The 22,321-nt window shown below is 42.1% G+C and overlaps 1 long non-coding RNA gene across 1 annotated transcript; it reads right to left on the minus strand.

The window, feature by feature from the left end:
* Positions 1-212: 212 nt before the first annotated feature.
* LOC142172905 (uncharacterized) lies at positions 213-9,370 on the minus strand. Its single transcript, XR_012702061.1, has 2 exons — positions 8,578-9,370; positions 213-5,807 (listed from the first exon to the last, which is right to left on the minus strand). It is a non-coding gene; the product is annotated as an uncharacterized LOC142172905 (long non-coding RNA).
* Positions 9,371-22,321: the final 12,951 nt, after the last annotated feature.

Genomic DNA, 22,321 nt, shown 5'->3' on the forward strand with positions numbered 1-22,321 from the left:
CTTATTTGGAGAGACTAAAGCTAAGAGAAAAGGGGAATGTGACCGAGCCCTGGTATCTGAGCTGCTTACATATCCTTGGCTATAAAGGAATCAGGCCACGTGTAGTTCAGAAGTGAGTGAGATGATGGAGTATGCCGAGGTGGAGAGCCGGTCGAGGTGCCGTTCTACTGAGGTTCCGGTCCGCAGTCCCGTTATTACATCAAAATCAAAAATGAAAAAGACTAACTAAGCATATCAACTACGAGTTACAAGATTCCTATCTACGAGTCTTCTGAAGTTTGATCTTGAGTCTTGGTTGGTTCTTCATGCGGACTCTGATCTGAATCTTGATGTTTGTTAGCCGCAGGTGTTGGTTCAATCTTCTTCAGCTTTTCAAACCAAGACGGGACATGCAGAGCTTATGACCTCAGCCTGTCTTGAGCAGCTCATATCTTTCATTAACTTCTGCATTTGGATTCACTTCTTGTCTTTCTTTTATTGTTGTTTTTTTCTTTTTATTCTGGATTGTGACAAACTTCTGTTGATCATATCGGACTGCTGACTCGCATTATTGACGCGAGATTCTTTTGTTGCTGACCTGAATTGCATTCTGAATTGAACTCCCTTTTTTTCCAGGTGGGCGCTTGATTGCTGAACTTGAACCGTCTTTTCTTGTTACTTGACACTGTTTTTCCCTGCATCTTGAACCATTTTCCCTTGATACTTGAATTGTCTTTCTTTGAAACTACTTTCCCTTGAAACTCGAGTTGTCTTCCTTCAACACTGTTTTCCCTAGAAACTTGAGTTGTCCTCCCTTGTTCTCCAGGTGGGCGCCTGATTACAACAAAACAGACAAAACAAAAGAAATTTTTTCTGCCCCAGTTTGCACTAGGATGATTTGTGAATTGTTAGCAAAATTGTAAACCACTTGTACTATTGATGCAATGATGAGAGTAAACTAAAGAATAGACTAGGAAAACTATAAACTAAGCTTGACTAAAGTAAAGACTGACCCTATTCTCCAGGCGGGCCCCCCCTGATTTCAGGAAAACTAAGCATTGATAATCTTAAGAAAACTAAAACATGACTCCCTTTTTCTCAAATTCAGACTTCCTTTTTTTTCAAAATATCCTAGGAGAAAATTCGTTAGACTAGGTTTTCTATCTTAGGAGAAAGATTCATCAGAATAAGACGTTAATCCTAGGAGAAAATTCATCAGACTAGGCCCTTTTTCTCTTTTTTTTTTGGTATCTTAGGAGAAATATTCATCCGACTAAGACGTTTATCCTAGGAGAAAATTCATCAGACTAGGTTTTCTATCTTAGGAGAAAGATTCATCAGACTAAGATTTCTATCCTAGGAGAAAGTTCATCAGACTAGGTCTTCTATCTTAGGAGAAAAATTCATCAGACTAAGATTTTGATCCTAGGAGAAAATTCATCAGACTAGGTCTTTTTTTTGTATCTTAGGAGAAAGATTCATCAGACTAAGATTTCTATTCTAGAAGAAAATTCATCAGACTAAGACATTTATCCTAGGAGAAAATTCATCAGACTAGGTCTTTTTTCATTTTTTTTGGTATCTTAGGAGAAAGATTCATCCGACTAAGACGTTTTATCCTAGGAGAAAATTCATCAGACTAGATTTTCTATCTTAGGAGAAAGATTCATCAGACTAAGACATTTATCCTAGGAGAAAATTCATCAGACTAGGTCTTCTATCTTAGGAGAAAAATTCATCAGACTAAGATTTCGATCCTAGGAGAAAGTTCATTAGACTAGGTTTTCCATATTAGGAGAAAAAATGCGAAGATCAATGGCAAGATTTTATGCATAATTAGCAAGACAAATAAAGGAAAAGATTTGAGAAACTTCTCTTCGTAGTCTCTTCTCTTCTTTTTTTCTCTTCTCTTTCTTTTTTTGTTATTTTTTTCTTTTTTTTGAACCACTTTCCTTGCACTGCTTTGTTCCTGTTTCACGCAAAGAAAAATTTGTTAGTTTTGAAAATGGTGGTCAGTTTGTGGTCTTGAGTCTTGGGCAACTTGGCTTTTGCTCGAGTCGGTCTCAAGAGACTTTTGCTCTGCATTAACCCTGATTGTTTCACACCCAGTACCATTTGTATTTGTGGCTCAATCAGCCTTATCCCAACTGGAGATCTTTTCTTAGGTGATCTTTTCTGATATCTTGAAACGACTTCCTGCTTTTGAGAAATTTATCCGTCAGAGAGAATCACGAGGTGTCTTTGCTTGTGCCAAGTAGGTTGACGAGAGTCTTTTGGGGGAGCCTTTGCATGAATCCTCAAGGCATGTTAACAGTAACAACCGAGTGTGCTGGCCAAATTTAATTTGTGCAATTAAAGAGCTGGTAGCAGATTTTGAAATCTTTTCTTGCTTGTTTTGACAAGGACTGAATCAGAGTGAAGGACACAATGATGCAAAGAAACAAGTATTAACAAGAAATTCCCCTGTCGGAAGGACAGAAGGAAGAGTTTTTTTTTCATTTTTTTTCAATAACTAGCCTTAGTGGTCATGACATGCATTTTGGACTTAGTGGCCGATCTATCAAACTAATTCACTCTTCCCTTTTACTATTCTTATGACCTTTGAAGTCGGGCCTATCCGTGCCAATCCTTTGCATCAGCTTCACAACTCACTTTCGACTAATGGTGCCTCGAGGGGTTTTCACCAACAAGTCTCTCTCATTTATTCATCTCTGCTTACCGTCGTCTTACAGTGCCCGTGAGGGTTTCCCTAATAAGAATCTCTCATTTTTCTTTTTCTTTTTCTTTCTCTCTTTTGTGAGCAACTCGATGATGTTCTACGTCGTGTGACAACTGTTGCTCATTGCATGCGTCTCTTGGCATTCTTGAAGGCATATTGGAAGGTCTTTATTTGGAAGGTTTTTGGATAGGGTTGGAAAGAAAGGTCGGCATGAAGGCTCAAAATAAACTCAAAATGAGGGGTTGTAGACTTACAACTCTTGGAATCGACTCTTTCAAAAATGAAATAAAATCTTTGCCCCAGTTTCGGATGCTGGGGATTTTTAGATTTTTCTATTTTTCTATTTTTTCTTCTAAATTCTTATTTGGTTGGACCGAACCGTGAGGCTGCCTACGTATCCTTTTTTAAGGAATCAGGTCTAACGTAGTTCAAACATCTGACCTAACTATAATTTTTTTCATCCTTCTGTCTGTATCTCTTTTCCTTTTTCCTTTTTTTTCTCTTTTTTTACCTTTTCTTTTTTTTTTCTTTTTTTTGTTTGCCCCAGTTTCTATTTTTGAGGGCATGGACCTTTGACAATTCTTTTTTTTTAACTTTCTAAGAATTGCCCCAGTTTGTACTTTTAAGACATGAATTTTTCTTTTCTTTTTTTTGACTCTAAACTTGATTCCAAAAGAGGGTAGTCAAAGAAAAATAACACCGGCTCAAAAAGGGTAGCAAAGGATATAAAATATTTGGGTAGCAGAAAAAGGGTCTCCCAACCTCAAGAACGTCAAACATGGTAACTTTTCGCGATCACAGCATTGACGAACATGTCTGTCTTCTTGGTGTGCCGTGGTCACAAGACATTTTTTTATCCCTTAGTGACAAACTTTCCAACAAACTTTAATTGATTAAACATCCTCAAGCCCGATCTTCACAATGATTTAAAGGTGAATTTTACTCGACCTTAGTTCCAAAGTATTCCAACTCTTTATTTATCCTCAAAAGTATTTTTTTTAGTTATCGAATTCCAGATTAAATCAGTTCCTAAGACCTGGCCAAAATTTCCGCATGCATGTCATGTCATTAGAACTAGCGAGACAAGAACTAGGAACAAAATGACACAAAAGGACAAACTGTAGTTTATTGAGTAAAGGATGAAAGGGTTTTACAACTAAACAAGCAACCTAAAATACGAGTTACAACCCTAAAATAACCCGAATAATGAAAATAGCAACAGAACAGGCAGACAAGACTCACACAAATAAAATGGAGGGATAGAAGGGTTTGACTCAATAAAACAAATAAAATCTGGATCACAACCCTGAAATAACCCAGATAATAGAAAAAACATCAAAACAAGCTACCAAGATTCCTTCCTAGTGAGTAGGGAATGACTTTTCAATTGTTAGGCTTGACATTTAGCCACAAATTTTCTCATCAGAATCAGCAAAGCCTTCCCCAATTTCAACATCATTAACTTCTGTTAGCAAGTTCCCGAGAGGATTCTCATACTCCATGTCACCAGACTTCATCCCCACAAAGTGTGCATCATGATGTGCAGGTAAATGATTCTGCTCGATATTCTAGATGTCACTGCCTTGGATCACAATCAGGTTTTCCTGGATTATCCTTTCTATTTCTCTTTTCAAATCCCGACAGCTTTCAACATTGTGCCCCTGGGCATTGAGATGGTATTCACACCTTTTATAAGGGTTAAAGCTTCTCGCACGTGGGTCCACATGATTTGGAGGAATAGGTGCAATCATGTCATAATGCTTTAACTTCTCAAATAAGCTTGCATAGGACTCTCCTATTGGTGTAAAATTATCTTTCAACCTTTGTTCCCCTTTATACCTCTGGCTTGGATGTGGGTTATAGGGAACCTGAAAATTTTGTGGAGGCTGTTGGAGATTTCGTGATGCTCGTGCTCGCCTTCTGGGGTGTTTTGGTGGCTGGACAACATACTGAGGTGGAGCGATAGAGTATTGAGGGTTCTAAGGTGGATAATACTGCTCAGTGGAGTCATGGAAAACTTGAGGAGGCTGCTCATACATTCGAGATGTTCTCCTGGGACCTCTTCTCAATCCTGATGTCATCATGATTTCTTCAACCTTCTCATTTGTGTTGCTAAAATTATCAGATTCAACCCGGACAGCCTGAGTTGCGGCTTTAAAAACTGCTTAACTTATAATTTTGCCTATCTTAAGACCATTCTCTACCATTTCTCCCATTTTTATTGCTTCCGAGAAGGATTTGCCAACTGCGGACATCATGTTTTGAAAGTAATTTGGCTCTTGCGCTTGAAGGAAGACAGTTATTAGCTCATGGTCATCCATGGGTGGCTTAACTCGAGCTGCTTGCTCTCTCCATTTAATGGCATATTCCCTGAAACTTTCACTTGGTTTCTTCTTCAGGTTTGAAAGGGAAATGCGGTCTGGGGCAATATCGATGTTGTATTGGAACTGTTTGACAAAGGCCTGTGCCATATCATCCCAAACATACCAGCGAGATGTGTCTTGATCCATAAACCATTCGGAGGCTACTCCAGTAAGGCTTTCCCCAAAATAAGTCATCAACAATTCTTCATTTCTTCCCACACCTCTCAATTGATTGCAATACCTTTTCAGGTGGGCTATGGGATCTCCGTGTCCATTATACTTTTCAAATTTGGGAGTCTTGAAACTAGGCGGCAAGTGGACATCGGGGAACATGCATAGATCTTTGAAGGCAACACTCTTTTGACCTGTCAATCCTTGCATGTTTTTCAACCGTTGTTCTACGCTTTTCACTCTTTGGGTCATTTCTTCATGTACCATCTTTCGGGCAGGCTTCTCAATGTTTGCAGTAACATCTAACGAGTACGAGTGGTACTCAGGAGAGTGGTACTGCTCTTGTTGTGTAGCAAATTATGACTCATGACGAGATTGTCCTTGACCACTGGCCCATGCTTGACACATTTCGGTCATTTGTTGTTTCAGTATTCTATTTTTCTCAACCATAGAAGACTCTTGTTGAACCCTCTGACCCTGAGTCTCTTGAGCACTTGTAACAGCTTCGATGTCAGTTATCATTTTTCCTTGGATCTTGTGTTTCCAGCTTACCACAAACCGGCCACCTCAACTTTCTTCACAATTCAAAACAAAACATGTTAGAATGGACTCAGTCGGTCCTTATTATTATCATCATTTTTTCATTTTTTTAATAGTTGATCGAACCTGATGTGGGTTGTCTACGTATCATGTGGGAACATGAATCAAATCTTGCGTAGTTCCGGAAGATCATGAATAAAGTAAATAAACTAACTTTTTTTTTGAATTTTATCGAAAGAAGGACTTATAAAGAAGAAAGATAATATTTTTAAATTTTGATTTTTCTTCAGCATTTTTGCAAAGAAAGACTTCTAAAGAAGAAAGATTTTTTTTTGAATCTTTTTTCTAGAATTTCGAAAGTAAAACTTCTAAAGAAGAAAGAAAATATTTTTGAAATTTTATTTTGAATTTATGAAAGAAATGCTTCTAAAAAAAGAAAATATTTTTGAATTTTGAATTTTCTTTTCAATTTTGAAAGTAGAATTAAAATATTTTTGGATTTTTGGAAGAAATTAAAGAAAATATATTTGTATATTTTTTTAAAAAAAAAACAATTAAGGTCTAAAAGAAAGGCTTTCTAAAGAAGCAAGTAATGGACAATATTTTTGAATTTTTTGAAAATTATGGGCCGGAACCGATGAAGTTTGCCTACGTATCTCACATCCGGTGAGAATCAGACCCGCGTAGTTTGCCCAGTTTTGACGGAACAGGAAAACATGACACTTAAAAATTTTGGCTCGTTTTGAAATGACTTTTTTCCAGAATTTTGGCAGATTTTCTAAATACCTACCTCTCACTTTTTGTTTCTTTTTTCTTTTTTCTCCTCTTTTTTGATTTTCTTTTTTTTCTTTCCTTTATTTTTCATTTTCTTTCCTTATTATAGAAGCAAGTCAACATGCAAGTCGAAGAAGACAGATATGCAAGTAGCACGTAAGATGCATCAAGATGGTCCTTTGATTTCTGGGTACACCTGTCCTAGACAGACACAACCCATGTATTGAGTCTCCAAAGTCAAATGCACATGATGCAAACAGACGTTCCTACTAGGGATCCGGCATGAGGTTTTGTTATAATAAGTTTAAAAACCTAGGTTTATTTGTTCTAGACTTGGCTTACCCGAGCGGACAGCTCAAGCCGAGGGGGGCCAGCGTACCGGGAATACAGAAGCTTCACCGGCTTTGCAACTTATCCGAACCTCGTTCTAAAATTTGGGATATGACTCTAACAAAAGAGAAGTCACACGAAGTGCACACTTCTCCATGATTTAGAAGACTTAGAGAGAGGAAGGGTTTCGTAGCAGTTTATATATAGTTCACAGAATATCAAAGCAGTAAAAGCAACAATTAGCCCATTAGGCCCAAACATGTAACAAAATCAGATAATGGATAAAACCAACTATAACAATTCATCTAAGCTCGAATTCTTGAACCCTGAACCAGAGATTCTGGGTTCGATCCCCAGCAGAGTCGCCAGAGTTGTCACACCTCCTATTTACTACACCCCCGTAAGAGAGTATATAAGAGAGTTTTTTCCAACTTAAAGTGACAATCGAAACGAGATCATTTTATTAAAAATTCAGAGTCGCCACTTGGTATAATTTATGGTGTCCCAAGTCACAGGTTTAGAATCCCGAATCGAGAAAAAGATTGACTCTATTTTACAGTCCACGAACACAGAAATCCGGGTAAGGAATTCTGTTAACCCCGGAGAAGGTGTTAGGCATTCCCGAGTTCCGTGGTTCTAGCACGGTCGCTCAACTATTATAATTGGCCTATTATCTGATTTTAATACATGTTTTAGCCTATGGTACATTTTTAACTTATTAGCCACTTTTAAATTATTTTTAGGAAAATTCAACGTTATCTAAAACACGTCTTGAACCACGCCACATGAAATGCACCCGCAGTCCTTGACACATTTTATTTAACGTTGTTGAGATTTGGATTTGAGTCACATGAAATGCACACCCGAATTTAAGAAGATAATTTATTAAAATAACGCACCTAAAACAACTACGCGTTTTCATTTTTAAATCGTAATCCTGGCACGCAACGCATGCACAATTACTTATTTTACATAGGCCATAATAGTCATTCAAGTTTTCTGTATATAAAAATATAGTACCCCACATAGAAAACAAGTAGAAGAAAGGAAATATGGAAAAGGAAAAACAAGGAAACCTTGGGCAACCAGCGATCCTTTTCAATTAAATATATGTTAATATGCCTTTACTGGTTTTAGTGTAGATCTACCATTTTGCATTTCTCTCTCTTGCACACGTTTTGCATATGTAAACATATGGAGATGCAACAAAACGCATAAGGCTTCCAATTTCATATAGGTGAAGAATATAAATGAGAAATCCTAATCTAATTAAAAAAACAGTAACAGCAATTGAAATGTATTTCAGAGTACATATAGAAGAATAGTACATATCTTTGTTGGACAAACAAAACTATGATACAAAGTGCAATTTATAAGAAAAATCCAATGGTAACAAGGAGAGGCATAATGGGTATCAGGCAACACTTAACACAGGTAAAAGCTACAACTTTCTTCTTATCCCTTGGCCCAGCAACTCCTATTGCACGACAACTTTTTAAATCAATTATTGGTGATATCAAATTTTATTTTATTTTAAAAGAAATATGTCACTCTAAGAGTACTTCAGAATTCATTGAACACAAACAATTCATCATCTGAAAGTAATCAACCATCATCTAGACCGTAAGAATAAAATCAAGCATTTAACCAAATCAAATCATATTCTCGTCGAAGAACAATTGGAGTGGGAAAGAAATGAACCTCAAAACAGAATTTGACCGTGATTGTTTCACTGCTCCGTACTCGAAAATGTAACGAACTGCGAACGAAAACTCGAATCGACACCGAAAAACTTGAAACCAAAATGACCTCAGTCAAACTCCATCGGATTCCTTGGTTTCAAATCGAAAGTTAGAAGAAGAGGTGGAATTGTTTTTGTGTGAAGGGAGGTGTGGTGACTGATTTTTGTGACGGGAGCAGAAGAAGCAGTGATGACAGTAGACCGTTAACTAACCGACCACCAACTCGAGCAGAGGGGTGAGATGGGAGCGGTAGAAAGATAGGGACCAGAAATGGGAACGGCTGCTGGGAGTTTTCTCAAACAAGAGGGATCGAGCTGCGGCTGCCTTGGGTCAAAAAATGAGGATTGTCGCTGGTGTGCTGAAGGTTAAAGAAGAAGAAGCCTGTTGATGGTCTATCGTCTTTTGTGTATGTGTGTACTTAGGGGTGTTCAAGGGTTGAAGAAGAGAGTTGGGTGTCGTTCGTTTTCAGTGTCTCGGCGGCTTAGGGTCTCTAGGTTCTAGCCCCTTTTTTCAGATTTTTTAAGTATTACTTTATATGTAGAGTCTAGGTCTAGATGTATTTTTATATATTCTGTCCATTAGTCCCTAGGTCTTTTATGTATTAGGTCCCTAGGGTCTTTTTATTTGTTTTTGTTCCAAAGAAGAGTCTAGAAGGGTCCTTAGGCTTAAATGGATTAATCCAAACTGGACTCTAAATCTCTTAAAATTGTGATCCAACACCTTAATTGACTCCTTTTAAAATAAAATAAAAACTCTACACAATCCAAAGCTAATCCTAATTAATTAAACTAAACATGAAACTATTTTGTGTTTTCGAAATTATATAAAGATAAAAATAAGGTACCATTTATATATATATAGTTTTTCTAAAATTATGAAAAATACATAAACTAAAATATTTTTTGCGATTTCATTTTTCTTGTAATAAAATAAAGTAAAGGAGTAAAAATTAGTTGAAATAGCTATATTAGGCCTAAATTAAATATTTACGCGCTAAAATATGAAAAATCTTGGGGAGGGTCAAAAATCACATGTCTACAATGAGCAGTACTTTTATGTCTCTGAGTGTTAAAAGTTCGAAAAAGGTAAATACTGACCTGTGGGATCTATTTATAGAAAAGCAATGGGACCCAGCATTACCTACCAGCGCGGCCGCATAGAATTGACCGCGGACCGCGCTAGGTTTGTTCAAATGAAGCTTGAGTAGGCAACTTTTGCGGTCCGCACAAAACAGACCGCGGCCGTGGAGGTCCACTGCGGACCACACTAAATGGAATGCGGCCGCGGTGGCAAACTTCAGAGAGCACCACTTTTGACCATCACCATTGCGGACCGCACAAAGTGCAATGCGGCCGCACTGGCAAACTTCAGAGACTGTTCAACTTTTTTCAAACTATTTTGCACTGCATCAACTCAATCCCTGCAACATCTCACAATCAGTTAGCTCAAAAATCAAACCTACACTACCAAGAAAACACAAAAAACAACAAAAAAGAAAAAGACATGGGTTGCCTCCCAAGCAGCGCTTGATTTAACGTCGCGACACGACGCATGTTACTAGCACATCACTTTAGATGGAGAAGTGCCACCACGTGGCTATCATCAAATTTTCCAAGATAATGCTTGACCCGATGTCCATTGATTTTGAATACTTCACCATTCTTGTTCCTTAGATCAATAGCACCAAATGGGGGTCACGAACACAATTTCAAAAGGCGCACTCCACTTTGACTTGAGATTACCCGGAAACAGACGTAACTGGGAATTGAACAAGAGAACCATATCTCCAACCTTAAACTCCTTACCCCGAGCATATTTGTCATGAAGGTACTTCATTTTGTCCTTGTACAAGGACAAGCTGGAGTAGGCATGGAATCTAAACTCATCGAGCTCATTAAGTTGTTCAACCCAAAGACTTGCCGCAACATCTCATTCTAAGTTCAACTTCCTCAAGGCCCACATGGCCTTGTGCTCTAATTCCACCGGAAGATGGCAAGCTTTCCCAAACACCAACCAATACAGAGACATACCAATCGGAGTTTTGTAAGCCGTCCGATAAGCCCAAAGAGCGTCATCCAACTTTTTCGACCAATCGGTCCTATTAGCATTGACAGTTTTAGACAAGATACTCTTAATTTCTCTATTGGAGACTTCCATTTGGCCACTAGCTTGAGGATGATAGGGGTTCAAAACCTTATGATTGACACCGTACTTAGAAAGCAACGTGTCAAAAGCCTTGTTGCAAAAGTGAGACCCCCATCACTAATGATAGCACGAGGAGTGCCAAACCTTGTGAAGATGTTCTTTTTAAGAAACGCAACAATACTTCAGACTTCATTATTAGGCAAAGCCACGGCTTCAACCCACTTTGAGACATAATCAACCGCCACGAGAATGTAAGTATTCCCACAAGAGCTAACAAATGGACCCATGAAATCGATGCCTCAAACATCAAAGATATCCACTTCAAGAATCGTATTGAGAGGCATCTCATCCATTTTTGAAATTCCGCCCGCTCTTTGGCACTCATCACATCTCTTCACCAAATCGCTCGCATCTTTGAACAAGGTGGACCAATAGAATCCACAAGTAAGAACCTTCGCGGCGGTCCTCACCCCACCATGGTGGCCACCATAGGGTGAAGAATGGCAAGCCTCTAGGATACTCAATTGTTCTTCCTCCGGGACACATCTACGAATCACACCATCCGTGAAAATCTTGAACAAGTATGACTCATCTCTTCCTTTGGTTAGAAGAGAGCTCACACAGGATTTTTTCGATCACAAGGTAATTGGCAACATCGGCAAACCATGGCATATCCTTCATTGACACCGCAAGGAGTTGTTCATCAGGAAATGAATCATTGATCTCAAGGCCGTCACAAGGCCTCCCCTACTCCTCCAAATGGGACAAGTGGTCCGCCACTTGATTCTCACTACCTTTCCGGTATATAATTTCTTGATCAAACTCTTGAAGAAGTAACACCCATCTCATCAATATCTCCTTGGAGTCTTTCTTGGTCATCAAATACCTAAGGGCGACATGATCGGTGTGCACTATAACTTTGGCCCCCATAAGGTAAGGCCGAAACTTTTCCATAGCAAACACAATAGCTAATAATTCTTTCTCGGTGACTGTATAGTTTCTTTGAGCCTCATTCATGGTCTTGCTTGCGTAGTACACCGGATGAAACATCTTGTTAATTCTTTAGCCCAAAACAGCCTCAACCACAACGTCACTAGCATCACACATGAGCTCGAAAGGTAAGCTCCAATTTGGTGCGGTGATGATGGGGGTAGAAGTCAACTTGAGCTTGAGTAGCTCGAATGCTTGCATACAACTCTCATCGAACAAGAACTTTGCATCTTTCTCGAGCAACTTGCACAAAGGGTATACCACTTTAGAAAAATCCTTTATGAACCTCCGGTAAAAACCCGCGTGCCCAAGGAAACGCCTCACACCTTTGACAGAAGTAGGGGGAGTGAGCCTCGAAATAACCTCAATCTTGGCCTTATCAACTTCAATTCCTCGCTTCGAGATCTTGTGACCCAACACTATACCTTCTTCTACCATAAAATGACACTTTTCCCAATTGAGAACAAGGTTGGTGTCTTCACATCGGCTCAACACTCTATCCAAGTTTGCCAAGCACTCCTCAAAAGAATCCCCAACCACGCTGAAGTCATCCATGAATACCTACAAGATATCCTCCACCATGTCGGTGAAAATAGCCATCATGCAACGTTGGAAGGTCGCCGGAGCATTACACAATCCAAATGGCATTCTAGAGAAAGCGAATGTGCCATAAGGACATATAAAGGTGGTCTTCTCTTGGTCCTCTGGGGCAATTAGAATTTGATTGTACCCCGAGTAACCATCCAAAAAGCAATAGAAAACCCAGACTGCAAGACCATCAAGCATTTGGTCAAGGAATGGCAATGGGAGAAGATTTTTTCTAGTCACCTTGTTCAACTTTCGGTCATCCATATAAACTCTCCACCCGGTGACCGTTATAGTAGGAATGAGCTCATTGTTGTCATTGGTCACCACAGTCATACCACCCTTCTTCGGCACACATTGCACTGGAGAAGTCCACGAATTGTCAGAAATAGGATAAACCACCCCAGCATCTAGCCACTTGATAACCTCTTTTTACATCACCTCTTGCATCGCCTCATTTAGTCTTCTTTGATGCTCCAAGGAAGGCTTTGAATCCTCCTCCAAGATGATTTTGTGCATGCAAAATGCAGGGCTTATTCCCCGAATATCAGTTAGAGTCCATCCGATTGCCTTTTTCCGCTTTTGAATAACCGCTAAGGTGGCCTCAACCTGCATGTTAGTAAGGCAAGAAGAAAGAATAACAGGTAAAGTAGAATTTGAACCCAAGAATTCATACTTGAGGTGTGGAGGAAGTGACTTCAACTCCAACACCGGTGGCTCCTCAATCGATGGCTTTATTGGTGGAGTTTTGCGGTTTTCAAGATCCAAAGATAGCTTCCTAGGCTCATATGAATATGAACCCATACCATGTAATGCATTCACGCACTCCACTCTACTAGCATCATCATTGACATCCATATTAAGAAGCACGGCCTCAAGGGGATCTTCAACATAGATCATGGAACTTGTGTCATCCACTATCACAGCTGTGACAATGTCCACAAATGAACACACCTCCGTGCTATTGGGTTGTCTCATTGATTTGCAAATATGGAATACTACCTTCTCATCCCCCACTCGGAAAGTCAGCTCGCCCGCTTCAACATCAACCAATGCCTTCCCTGTATCTAGTAAAGGTCTACCAAGAATAATCGGCACTTGAAAGTCCACCTCACAATCCAATATGACAAAGTCGGACGGCAATATAAACTTATCCACCCGGACAAGTACATCATCAATTATGCCCAAAGGTCGCTTCATCGATCGATTCGCTATTTGAAATCTCATTGAGGTAGGTTGAGGTTGTCCAATTCCCAAAGTCTTGAAGACCGAGTACGACATCAAATTTATGCTAGCCCCCAAGTCACAAAGGGCCTTGGCAAGATCCGCACTTCCAATAGTACAAGGGATAGTAAAAGCTCCGGGATCCTCAAGCTTGGGTGCAATTGAATGCACTATGGCACTCACTTGATGAGTCATTTTAATTGTTTCACACTCCATCGACCTCTTCTTTGTTACCAAATCTTTCATGAACTTAGCATACCCCGACATTTGCTCAAGTGACTCCACCAAAGGCACGATTGTGAGGCTCTTCATCATGTCAATGAACTTTTTGAATTAATTGTCACTCTTTTGCTTTGCTAACTGTTGAGGATAAGGTGGAGGTGGCCTAGGCAAAGGTGCCTTGGCCTTTGGTACAACTGGCTCGGGCATGTCAATCACGTGTTCCCTAGACGGGTTCACGACATCTTGAGTCTCTACCTCGGTTTCATCATCAATATCAATCCGCACATCATTGTTCACATTTTGATTAACCACATCATCAACAATCAAAGGTACATCATCATCCCGCGACTCAACATCTTCATCCACAACTTGCTTTTTCTTTGAGGCATTTACATCACCGCCTCTCCCACTTCTTGTTGTAACCGTCATCACATGATTATTATTCCCACCCTTCGGGTTGACTACCGTATCACTTGGTAGAGCACCCTTGGGACGAGTATTCAACGCTTGAGAGATTTTGCCTAATTGCACCTCCAAGTTCCGAATATATGTATTATGAGAAGCCAATTGGGCATCGGAATCTTGGTTCTTTTTTATCATTTGCTCGAACATGCTTTCAATTCTTCCCATATCACCTCCGGAAGAACTAGAACCTTGAGAAGGTAAAGGGGGTGGATTGCTCGGTTGTTGATACATTGGGGGCCTTTGAAAGCCTTGCCCCCGGTTGCCTTGGTTCCCGCTATTGTTCCACCCTCCTTGATTGTTATTGTTGCTCCGATTATTGTTGTTCCTATTCCAATTGCCTTGATTGCTACCTTGATTACCCCAATTGTTGTTTTGATTGTTGTTGTTCCAATTGCCACCACCTTGTTGTTGGTTGTTGTTATTCCAATTTCCTCCGCCTTGTTGTTTATTACCCCAATTTCCTTGAGGTCGCCATTGTTGGTTGGAAGAGTTGCTTCTATTACCTTGATAGTTGTTGACATATTGAACCTCTTCACTTTGGTCATCATAACACTCATTTGAAAACCCACTACCATCATTGTCGTATTGTTCACAATAACCTTGAGATTGTTGCCCTCTTTGCCTTCTCTTAAGCATAGTGATACCTTCCATTGCGTTGACTTGGCGCGGATTTTGGATTTGTTGTAACTGCGCCTTCTCTAATTGATTCATAGTTGTTGTAAGCTCGGCAATAGCTTGTCCATGATCGTGCAATTCCTTGTGCAAGTGGATGACCGTGGGTTCACCTTGGGGCACATTTGCTCGGCTTTGCCATGCCGAAGAGGTGTCGGCCACACGCCTCTTGGTAAGAAAGTTTCATAAAGTTCCCTCCAGCCAATTGGTTCACAATGCATTGATTTATGGTGTTGATGCCCCGATAAAAGGTTTGTTGAATCATAGCCTCAGTCATGTCGTTATTAGGGCACTTTTTCACCATTGTTCTATATCTTTCCCATATCTCGTGCAAAGGTTCCGTTGGCTCTTGCTTGAAGGCTAGAATTTCATCCCGAAGAGCCGTCGTATGACTTGGAGAAAAGAACTTGTCAATAAATTTTTCCGCCAATTCATCCCATGTTGTAATAGAATGATTGGGAAGCCTTTCTAACCAATCCAATGCTTTACCCCGAAGAGAGAACGGGAAAAGCCTCAATCTCAACGCATCCTCGGACACGTTTGTCTGCTTGCTACCCCAGCATGTATCCATGAACCCCTTCAAGTGCTTGTAGGCATTTTGATCGGAGGCACCCGTGAAATACCCTCTTTGCTCGAGCAAGGTCAACATAACATTTGTGATTTGAAAGTTCCTCGCCCAGATTCGGGGAGGAACAATAGCACTGGCGTATCCTTGATTTGGTAAAACTCTGGGAGCCACTCTCGGCGGTTGCGGAGGAGGGTCTGGAATATTGTTATTCTCATTTGCATTTATATTGGCATTTCGGCCTCTCCGTGGAACTTGAGGTAAGACCTCATTTTGTTCTAGATCCTCTACCTCCTCCCCCACTATCACATTGCCGAGAGGGTCATTTGCATTAAGAGACATTTGTACCTGATTGATCGACACAAACAGAATTAGTAAACAAGAAGGAAGAGAAGCAAAACACAAAACTAACTAAACAGATAGTCAACACCGTAAGCTCCCCGGCAACGGCGCCAAAAAGTGATCGCTGCCAACTTGGCGCTACATTAAGGTAGGAAGAGTGGGTCGCAATAGCTTTTTCCCGATATGAGGGTCGGGATCGATTTCCTCAGGGAGCTAGTAGTGGAGTTGGATTGTCTGTCTAGCCTAGAGATGTGTTTGTACTCCTAATGTCACTTCAAACATTTTTGGGTTTTCGAATTATAACTATTTTTATAAAACTATTGATTAACACTAAATTATGCTACGAGAATATTGCTAAGTTGTATCAATGGGAAGAAGGGTACTAGGGTCGTGACACCACCTAGGTGGCTAATTGACGGGTAGATGTTACTAAGGTTCGATTGACATAATTGGGACTTATGTTATAACCGTTGCACAATTTTACCCACTCTCACACCTCTCTGTAGAGAAAATGATTTTGCCCAATTGACTCTCTCGAGACCAAATGGGTAGGCAAATTAGACCAAGCAACTAGGGTTCAAGTAGGGTAATTACTCTCTCGAGGTTTAACCCGTTAATTGGGACTATCATTTCTCATGAGTCCATCCGAATTCCTTGTTGAGTCAATTTTGGGGTCATAGACTCTCTTTCTCAAGAAGAGTTAAACCCACAAAGCTTGAATCAGTGTTTGCAACCACCAATTCTAGATTAAAACATAAAATCAACCCAAATAGCAAACACCCATAGTCAATCTAACATTAGATGGCAACACCTATCAATTACCCACACTAGGGTTGAGCCACAACCCTAGCTGATAAGTTTAGCCACTCATGCTTGAAGAATAAAATAAAGAAATAGATGAAGAACAAGGCATATTAATTAAATGCTAATGTAAAATACATAGAATCTATTGTTAATTTGAAGCTAAGATGCCAAAATGGCTACAAATGATATTCCCACGAGCGCAACTCAACTCTGATATATCTTATTCCCTAAAAAATGGTAAAATGTTCTATTTATACTAGGCTGGAAAAACTGGACAAAAATACCCCTGCGGGGTCAGTGCGGGCTGCATTAAATGGACCGCGGCTGCATTGGGCTCACTTCTGCTTCTCTAAACTTGGACTCCGCGGACCGCGTAGAATGGACCGCGGCCACGAAGGGAGCTGGCATGGTCTGTGCAATCACGACCGCGGACTGCATGGCATTGGCTTTGCAAACTTTCATCTCTCTGACTCTCATGACCGCGGACTGCACAAAAGAGTAGTGCGGTCGTGGAGCCTCCACCGCGGACCGCGAGATATGTACCGCGGCCGCGCTTCTTCTATCCTGGTTTACCAACTCTCCGAACCACCCAGTGTGTCCGCACTCCTGTTTGCGCGGTCCGCACTGGGCCTTTTTTTTCTTAGATTTCTTGGTCTTTGATACTTGAGCAGGTTTCACTCCTTCTTGAGCTGATCCTTAACATTTCGTCACTTTGTCGATCAAACCTGCAATCAAGCACAACTTGTGAGCCTTTTAGGACTATTTTATAACAATATATGATCAAAGCATAAGCAAGTAGGGGCATAAAACATGTTAATCCTAACTTATCAAACGACGATACCCTCCAAAGACTCATAAAATGGAAAGTAAAAATGTTCGTCACCAGGGAAAAATGGGTCCAGGGATATATTCCAGAGGACATCCTTACATCCAGCAAAAAAGGCACCGAGACCTCGCCTCGACCTCACACTGACACACTGGTAACCTTCTCCCTTTCAAATAAAACATATGCTCATGAATTCTGGTGGCTCGATCAACATACCAATGATGCCGGACCAAGATCAATAGGGCGGCTCGGACTGACCAACCAAATCGCGCTCGCATCTCGAATATTTGACGGATTCCAAATGGCGATCACTACAACAAGCAGGAAAGCCATTCTCTCGATACAACCTGTCTAAGCTCGGACGGGAACACCGAGTTCTATACCGTCAAAGAAGGAGCAAGGCATGGACGTCTTATTCAGATCACCATGGGCGCACCGCCCAAAAACAGTGTCGATCCCACTTCGCCAAAAGAATGAAATCCCATGCAAGGGGCGGAATTAGAACGGTCGGCAGGGAGCAATACGCGGCGAGGGGAAATTCCTCACCGTATGACGCATCGCCGACATCAATACCTACACCCTCAAAAGGATCAAAGGGTAAGCAAACCACATCTTTGGCCGAAGCCTGATTAAACACGGCGGAGGGCTATACTAGGGCCCTTACCCCGAGACAGCAGGAACATAACAAATCTCGAAATGTCGCATACACACCCCGCGGTAAGGAAGAACTGCTACGCTCCTTTGTTATTTTTTCACTAACCTGCATACAGACAATCGGCCGGGACATTCAAAAGTTCTAACTCCACCCGGAGATCCCAAGGCCTTAATGAAACCCACCGTGCTCTTTCCCCTCGGTCGGACTTCGGCCCCAAAGAGGGTCTCGCCAACAAGGTTATTAGCGGAGCAACATACCCCCAGAAAACGATCCGACAAAATCATATGCCTTCTTCTATAGTCAAACGACGAGCGATGATCTTCTTTTGAGGGTGCCATCCCCTCGGAAGGACCGGGGAACGTCAGATTGAGTTTCAATAGGAAATGATGCACCAGAACGAACGGTCCAAGGAGCCGCGCCCGCGCGAGCCGAGCTCGCAACAACAAAACAACATGTATTTACGCCATGCAATAAAGAATATATTTGGACATCTCGTATTCCAGAAAAGGGGATTTCAACACGCTTTTGGCCAGGGCCCCTCCACCAAATGCATCCCGAAATACTCGGAGACTTGGCGTCAACAATTCGGCACCCGCTCTATCCCAGGGTCAGAACTCCGGGCTCATAAGGCCCCGACGAGGCAACTTCGAGCTCACGAATAGCGGCCTTCGAGCCTAAGCAAACTCGATGACTCGAAGACTGTCATTAATCGCCATGCACTGGAAAATATGAAACTGTAAGACCCCGAGCGGGCAGACTCGGTATAACAAGATCTATTCTACATAGCAACACAAATTGTAAGACCTCAACAGGCATGACAAACTGTAAGACCTCAACAGGCGTGGCAAACTGTAAGACATCAACATGCATGACAAACTGTAAGATCTCAACAGGCATGACAAACTGTAAGACCTCAACAAGCATGAAACTCAAAATCCCAAAGTTTAGGCTATACGTCGCATTTGTAAGAATCCCGAAAAGGCATACCCTTGGTATAGACGCCTAAACTATCGCTCGAGATAAAAAATGGCTCCGGCCAAACACATATGACTACGGTCAAAATGGCAGATACAACCAAATTAACGCGACTCAGGGACGCTCGACCATCGCTAAACAAAATTGCAGGCCATTACTTCGAATATACTTCGGAATGAACCGGTTAAAATAGGCTTCCCTTAACAGGCAAACGAGCTTTGACCATGTCAGATCCAAATCACAAGGCTTCAACCTACGAGTTAAGAACCTTCCAAGGTGCTCAAACATCGCCGATAACAACTTGAAATCGAGGTTCTTCTAGAACCGACGATGGGTAAGGCAAAATCATTTCAAAAAGACCTTAACGAGAGGAATACAAAGCCTACAAAATGCCTACGGGAAAAAGCGTAAGAGCCATTGTCGCCAGCCAAACAAGCCTCCAGGCCACACACTAAAAGGTCTCAACGACCAAACAGCGTAAGAGCCATTGTCGCCAGCTTGAAAATTGACAACTTGAGGATTAAAATGAGCTCGAGTTGTAACCCGATTCGGAGACCGGATCTGAAATAGTTAACTATAATATGCCTAAGGGCACGTCGAAGCACAAAAAGCCATCATCGTCCAAGAACTTAAGGGTCAATTAAAGCTCGAATCGCAACGCGACTCGGAGACTGAACCCAAAATTGTTGAAACAATAAACGACCAAGGGGAAAGAGATAAAAACCATCGCCATCCGCCCATGCAGGCACGAAAAAACTTGAGGGTCAATTAAAGTTCGAGTCACAACGCGACTTTGACACTGGACCCAAAATAGTTGAAACAACAAACGACCAAGGGCAAAGAGATAAAAAACCATCGCCATCCGCCCATGCAGGCATGAAAAAACTTGAGGGTCAATTAAGTTGCGACTCGAAGACTGAACCCGAAATAGTGGAAATAACAAATGCCTGAGGGTGAGAAATAAAAACGATTATCATTCGCCCATACGGGCACAAAAGATTGAAGGTCAGGAAAGCTCGAGTCAAGGCTTGACTCAGAGAACAAGCCTAAACAGTTGGGCAAAGTGCAGAGGCCCCAACGCCTGCTCGCATCAAAATTGCACCTAAAAGCCTCTAGACCTGCCTAATTAGCTCTGGACCCACGAGGTTCCCGCCAAACAACGAAACCAGCCTGCCTGGTCAAAAGCAATACGGAAAGAGATACAAAGGAGGTAAAGCTTCAACTTTTCTCTCATTTTATGTATGTGCGAAATACGCGCTCTCCGTCTACAAACATGCTTTGCAAATAGCAAATACAAGATGGAAAGATCTATAATCCACTCCAAAGGGCTACGGCCAGCCGGCCCTAGATTCGCTCTTCGTGACATCAGCAAGAAGTGACCGGGCGTTACGCTCTTCCGCCCTTGCTCGAGCCAATTCCTCCGAGAGAACGAAACCCCTTGCGCCGATCTCCTCGAGCACCTCTCTTTGGGATCTGCAACGAACATATTCCTCGATCCTCTTCTCTCGGTCGAGGGCCCGCTTCAGCTCGACTTGGGCATCAGCAGCGTCCTTCATACGAATCGCTATCTCCTGATAAGCCTTGGTTCGGCTTAACGCAGCTTCAGCCCGGGCATCGATTATCTCAGCTCTGATCTTCGAGAAATCAGACTCGAGTAACCATATCCGCTTGAACTATAGCGTTGTCACAAGCCAAGCGGGGTTGGACCTCGAAGGCAGGAACCTTGTCCAAAGCACCTCTCTCCTTTAAAGCTTGAGCTTGCACCTGAGCCCTTAGCTCGCCACAAGCATTCCTGACACGGTCAATGCCGCCCTTGAGGTACCCCAAGGCCTCCGTCTTTTTCTACAGCTAATATAGGAAAAAAGGGGTTAACCTTAAAGGCCAAAAAGAGCGAAGCGCGTGCTATGAAAGGTTACCTGCTCCATCAAATAGCTTTCGTAATTCGAGTTCCGATATGACTCATATCGCCAATGCAACAACTCAGCCTCCTTCTCCTCGCTGAGGAGCCTAAAGGACTTACCCTCATCCAGAACTTTCCGAAGCCTGGCTCCTTGATGGAGCAGCTCAGACCTGAGCCTATCAGAGGCCTACAAAAGGAAAACCCGATGAAGAAAGGAGGACACAGAATACAAAAGAACTGCGCCTAAACTCACCATGAAGTGAAGCCGACGGACCTCCTCGAAGTCAGAGCACACTCCTGTTGATCCTGCCGTTTTATCCCCAGGAGAACCAACCTCGGGCAAGGCATATTCACTCAGAGGAACCGCCATCCGAGAATCAAACACTCCGGGAACGGCAAGCTCGGACGATGCCCTCTCCTCGAAGACACGGGCCCATTCAGCCCCACTAAAAGCTCTGTCACACTGCATGTACAGATCCCGTTTGTCGCCATCCTCCCTCAGCTCGGAGGCCGACGATTCCTTCTCTTCTCCGGAAGAGCACATCCTCCCCCCAAGGAGCCGCTCGATGCCTGCTATAGCAATACCAGTACAAATGGGTATGGGTCACCAACCTCCGGACCTACGCCTATTACAAAGGAGCCGCTCGATGCCTGTTACGGGACACAGCTTGCCACCTACGCTCGTCGCAGGTCGAATGGGTCACCAACCTCCGGACCCAGCCGAGAAGATTGAGAACGTTGCCTGGCATCCATGAAGTTGCTGCAAAAGGGGAGAAAAAACAATTACTTAACAGACTTTCCCTATAAGTAAAACCTGAGAAAGCGCCAGGCACTCTACTCACGTGAGTAATTCCATCCCTCGGGAAATGGCATAAGCTCCACGGGGATAATGTCGGCCGTCCGGACCCGGACGAACCAACTGGCCCACTCTCGATCCCCATCTTCTTCGTCATCAACGACAAAAGGCATGGACGAACGGCACCGCAGGGTTAGCAGGCCTTGGTGATGAAAGGGTCGGTACAACCTAACGAGGTGACTGAGCGTGAATTCAAGCCCAGCCTTCTCCGCAAAGAGCCTCATCATCAGCACTACTCGCCAAAACGATGGATGTATCTGTGCCAGGGTAACCCGATATTTCAAGCAAAAATCGAGCATGACCCTGTCAAAGGGGCCAAATGCGAAGAGATATATGTACACACTCAAGAATCCATCAGCAGATTCACAATGCTCTTACCCGGGGAAAGCGCCTGCAGCGCTATCTCTTTGCTCCATCCGCAATATCTCCTCACAATATCCAAAAGTAGTTGCCATGGCTATGGTAGAACCGACAAAC

The sequence above is a fragment of the Nicotiana tabacum genome, chromosome 18 (assembly GCF_000715075.1).
Source record: "Nicotiana tabacum cultivar K326 chromosome 18, ASM71507v2, whole genome shotgun sequence".
Lineage (NCBI taxonomy): Eukaryota > Viridiplantae > Streptophyta > Magnoliopsida > Solanales > Solanaceae > Nicotiana > Nicotiana tabacum.